Raw genomic sequence first — 5,363 nt, forward strand, 5'->3', positions numbered from 1 at the left:
CTGACCCAAAGGATAAGGTGAAAGACCAATCAAAGAAAGTAATTCTGGACATCAACCTGGGGCCTCCACATGCACACTGCCCCCAACATGTGAACCCACATTCATGCAAACTATGTATACACTTATTCCTAAAATTAATAGCAGGGACTTTGGAAAATATCAACCAATGGCCAGCTTGAGATCCAGGCATGGGAAGGGTGAGGGGAGACAGAAACAGGCTCTTAGGAAGCCGAGCAGAGGAAGAGGCACCGCCATTCTCAGCAGGATTGGGACATGTCTCATCTCAGGCAGAGGAACAGTCAGCCATTCTCAGCAGGGTCGGGACATGTCTAATCTCAAGCAGCAGACCCTTTCCCCCATTTAATTCCAAGGAGCAAAGGGGCTGCAATAAGAACACAGGTCATGGGCTCTCTGCTCCTCCCTGTTCTATAGACAGCCACTTCTTTTCTTGCAGTGCCAGCCTCGTTCCAGAGACATGATGGTGAAGGTCGGAGTGAACGGATTTGGCCGTATTGGATGCCTGGTTACCAGGGCTGCCTTCACTTCTGGCAAAGTGGAGTTTGTTGCCATCAATGACCTTTTCATCGACCTCAACTATTTGGTCTACATGTTCCAGTATGACTCCACCCATGGCATGTTCAAAGGCACAGTTAAGGCTGAGAATGGGAAGCTTGTCATCAACGGGAAGGCCATCACCATCTTCCAGGAGCGAGATCCCGCCAACATCAAATGGGGGGATGCCTGCGCCGAGTAAGAACACAGGTCACGTATGACCACATATGACTGTGGGCAGGGCCTCACTAGCTACCTATTGGGTCAATTGCACTTTGTTTTCTGATACTTCTATAGCATGCAGCTTGTCCAGGCTTCCGTAGTCACTATTAAAATTTTATTATTTTTCATATTGTCTCCTGTGGTGGAATATTAGTTTAAGATGGGTTACATTTGTTTATGCTGTGGAATATTTGTTTAATGATGCAAAGATGTGCTGCGTTCTTTTATCTTGCATTTGTTTAACGCCGTGAAGCTGTGATACTGAGCCTGCCTAAAACACCTGATTGGTCTAATAAAGAGCTGAATGGCCAATAGCAAGGCAGGAGAGGCATAGGCGGGACTTCCAGACAGAGCGACTAAATAGGAGGAGAAACCTAGGTTAGAGATAGTGAGGGGTGAGAAAAAGGATGAGGGAGGGAGGGCACCAGGGGCCAGTCACCCAGCCTCAGAGCTGGCCACAGGGTAAGGCGGAAAAGTTATACAGAATAACGGTCCCAGGGGCAAAACGTTAAAGAGAACTGGGATAATTTAAGTTAGAAAATCTGACGAGAAACAAGCCAAGCTAAGGCCAGAAATTCATAAGTAAGAATAAGTCTCCATGTATTTATTTGGGAGCTGGGAGGCAGACACCCAAAGATTAAAAAAAAAGAAGAAGAAGAAACTACAGTCTCCCTAATTACACTCCTTAAGAAGGAAGCTGCATTTGCCTAGGAATCTTCAACACCCAGCAAGCGATACACAGCACAGAATGTGCACCAGGAGGATTTCCAGCGGGGCAACCGGTTTCAGCAAACAGTTTCAGCTGCTCTTCTCACTGCAAATCACGTGCTTGGATTTCCAGCCAGGACCGCTGTGCCAGTGAACTGACAGTGACGTCAGCCACGACCGACCGCTAAGCCAGTGAGCTAACAGTGACGTAGTCAGCCAGGACCGCTAAGCCAGTGAACTGACGGTGACATCAGCCAGGACCGCTAAACCAGTGAGCTAACAATCACGAAGTCAGCCAGGACCGCTAAACCAGTGAGCTAACAATCACGAAGTCAGCCAGGACCGCTAAGCCAGTGAGCTAACAATATTGAAGTCAGCGTGTTAGAACACTGGTTTGACCTAACAGTGACGTAGTCAGTCAGGACCGCTAAGCCAGTGAACTGACGGTGACGTCAGCCAGGACCGCTAAGCCAGTGAGCTAACAATCACGAAGTCAGCGTGTTAGAACACTGGTTTGACCAAGTGGCAGTTCCAGTGGAGCCACGCTGCAGCTCCGCCCTGGTTTGTCACCAGCTTGGAAAAGCTTCTCCTCTAGCAGGCTTCCTGAGGGGCTGCCTAATCCAGATCAAAAAAGGAGACGTCTGAGGGTTTTTGTTGTTGTTGTTCAAAAAGCAAAAAAACTTACTATGAAAATTACCCAAAATATAAAATTTAACCCTTAAATGTTTTATTGCTTACAAAAGACAATCAATTTAGTGACGATTAAATGAAATGAAGAAAAAAAAAGTAAATGGAAACAAATACAGACAACATAAATTGCAAGAAAAAGTTTTATAATAATTTTACATAGTAAAATATATAATAGTGCAGTAACATCTTGCCTGGTCATAAGATTTTTTTCTGACTCATTTTTTTTTCTGCAAAATAATTTATTAGGCTAACAAAATTTATACTTTTGCAATTTAGTTTTTAATTGACATAATTGAAAATGATGTGAGCTGCTCTTGGGAATACAAAATTGCACATAATTTTGGCAGTGTTTAACTGAGGTTGACAACATCAGGGTCAATTTCTAAAATGTCATTTCAAAAACTAACATCTGGACCTGATGAGCCTCACTTGTGGAGCGCTGGTTTTTAAGCACTATGGCTACTGCACTCTTTAAAACAATTTTCAAGATTTTATATGCATGGTGTTTTACATATACGTTGGTCTCTGTACATCACGTGTATGTCGTACCCTCAGAGGCCAGAGGAGGGCATCGGATTCCCTAGAACCAGAGTTACACACAGTTGTCAGCCACCAAATGGGTGCTGGAAATTGGATCAGGGTCCTCTGGAAGAGCAGGCTGAGGTGGTCTCCCCGGGTGCCGGAGGGGCGGGGGTGCCTTCACCCACACTAGGACTCCAACATCATTATGTTTTGTCTGTGGTTGGTGCTCTATTTGGGGGAAGCGGTTCTTTGCTGAGGTCTCCCCTAGAAAAGTTAATACAACAGTCTCATAAGACAGTTTTTTCTAGAGAGACCGCCCTCTAAAACAAGTCAGCTTCATGCATTGGCTGAATTTCAAGTATGCAATCATTTAATAGTCATCTTGGTGTTTGTTGGGGCATTTGTTCAGCCTGTGGAGATTGCCAAACTTTAAGCAAGGCTGTAGGCTTGCTTGTTGTCTTAGGGTGTCTATTGTTGTGACCAAACACCAGGACCAAAGAACAAGATGGGGAGGAAAGGGTTTATTTGGCTCACACTTCAGCATTGCTGTTCACCATAGAAGGAAGTGAGGACAGGAACTCCCAGAGGCAGGAGCTGATGCAGAGGCCATGGAGGGGAGCTGTGTACCGGGGCTTGTTTCTCGTGGTTGGCTCAGCCTGTTTTCTTATAGAGCCCAGGATCAGCAGCCCAGAGATGGTAAACCCACCATGAGCTGGACCCTCCCCCATCAATCACTAAATGAGAAAATGCCTTACAGTTGGATCTCAAGGAGGCATTTCCTCAGCTGAAGCTTCTTCAATGACTCTTGACACACAAACACAACCCTTCTCTTCTTATTCATCCCCAAGACCTTAGGTAACTTTAAAAGTTCCACAGGCTTTACAAATTCAAGCACATTAAAACTTTAGCTTCTTTAAAACAGTCAATCTTTTTAAAACTACAAAGCCTTTTAAAATTCAAGTCTCTCAACCCAGGCAAATACTTTCTTACTTCAAGAGGGAAAGATCAGGGAACAGTCACAATCAAGTTAAAGCAAAACAAAATTCCAACTGTCTAGTGTCTGGGATCCACAGAGTCTTCTGAACTCCTCCAAAGGGCTTGGGTCACTTCTCCTGCTCCACCCTCTCCAGCACACACAGCTTGTCTTCCAGGCTCTGGCTGGCTCTGCTGGCCTCTCACAGTGCCAAGCCTCAGCGGCTCTCCATGACCCTGTCATGCCTTCACACCCAATACCACCTGGGTGACTCTTACATCTAACCAAGTCTGGCTGCCAGAAAAGTCTCCCTCAGTGATGCTGGCATCTTCTTAATCATCGCTAATTTCTTAGCTCCAGCTGACCAGCATCGAATGTCCCAGCAAAGCAGAGCGTTACTTCAGCAGTTCTGTGTCTTGTTAACCTCAGCCGATTCTTCAGCCCCAGCTACCAGAACCATAGAATCTTTATTCAAAATAGCAGATGGCCCTGACAGAGTCTTTAAACTTCCCTCTGAAACTTCACAAGCTGGGCCTCTGACTTCTGCACTGCTCTCAATAGTCTTACCTTCCAAGTTTCAAAAGAGCATCCCACAGAGCTCTTAATGCTAAATGGTTCTTCTAGACCCAAATTCCAAGGTCCTTCCTCAGTCCTCCCCAGAACATGGTCAGGACTGTCATAGCAACACCTCACTACACTGGAACCAATTTATCTTCTATTGCTGTGACCAAACACCACAACCAAAGAGCAAGTTGGGGAGGAAAGGGTTTATTAGAGCTATACTTCAGCATTGGTGTTCATCACTGAAGGAATTCAGGACAGGAACTCAAACAGGGTGGAATCCCAGAAGCAGGAGCTGATGCAGAGGCCGTGGAGGGGGTTTGCTTCCCATGACTGGCTCAGCTCACCTTATAGAACCCAGGCCCAGCAGCCCAGGGATGGCCCCACCCACCATGGGCTGGACCTTCCCCCTCAATTGTGCATTAAGAAAATGCCCTACAGACTTGTCTACAGCATGACCTCAAGGAGATATTTTCTTAGTTAAGGTTTCTTCCTCTCAGATGACTTTAGCTTTTACCAAGTTGATATAAAACTATCCAGAACATTCAAGAAAAATGACCTTCCTTGTTAATTCTTAGTTTAATGAAACCTTCACAGGAAAAGGATTCATTTCTGTGAAATGCAACGATATTTACATTTAATTTGTATGTCCAATACTGTGTAATACTGTACTAGTTTTCAAAAACTGGTTCTATTGAAACCCTAAGGAATTGCTGTTTATTGCAACCTTTGTGTTTGCTTCAATTTTGTAATAATTTACTAAAATGTTTCCAAGCTAAAAATTTTTCTGTGTGAGTTTCCGCAGTTCTGCCCTTAATGGTGCCAATTTGTACTGGAGTCCTGGCCTAACCGCTTTAGGGTTCCGCAGTGCCCCAAATCACACTCGAGCAGGCAGCTGAGACCAGGCCTCGCCCACACTGCTGGCCACAGGCTCAGTTCTGTGCTTGTGCCTACTGATGCATGATCTGCCTCTCCAGCTCAAGTGTGTGCCCGATTGTCTCAACAGAACACAGGTCAAGTGCGTGCCTGATTGTCTCAGCAGAACAGGTCAAGTATGTGCCTGACTGTCCCAACAAGACACAGCTCAAGTGTGTGCCTGATTGTCCCAAGAGAACACAGGTCAAGATGTGCCTGA

The 5,363-nt window shown here is 45.4% G+C and overlaps 1 protein-coding gene across 1 annotated transcript in view; it reads right to left on the minus strand.

Annotated features, from left to right (window-relative positions):
* Nucleotides 1–5,363, minus strand: part of Ccdc146 (coiled-coil domain containing 146) — a 123,103-nt gene that overhangs the window by 98,731 nt on the left and 19,009 nt on the right. The window lies entirely within an intron of this gene.

This window comes from Microtus ochrogaster, chromosome 26, assembly GCF_000317375.1.
Source record: "Microtus ochrogaster isolate Prairie Vole_2 chromosome 26, MicOch1.0, whole genome shotgun sequence".
Lineage (NCBI taxonomy): Eukaryota > Metazoa > Chordata > Mammalia > Rodentia > Cricetidae > Microtus > Microtus ochrogaster.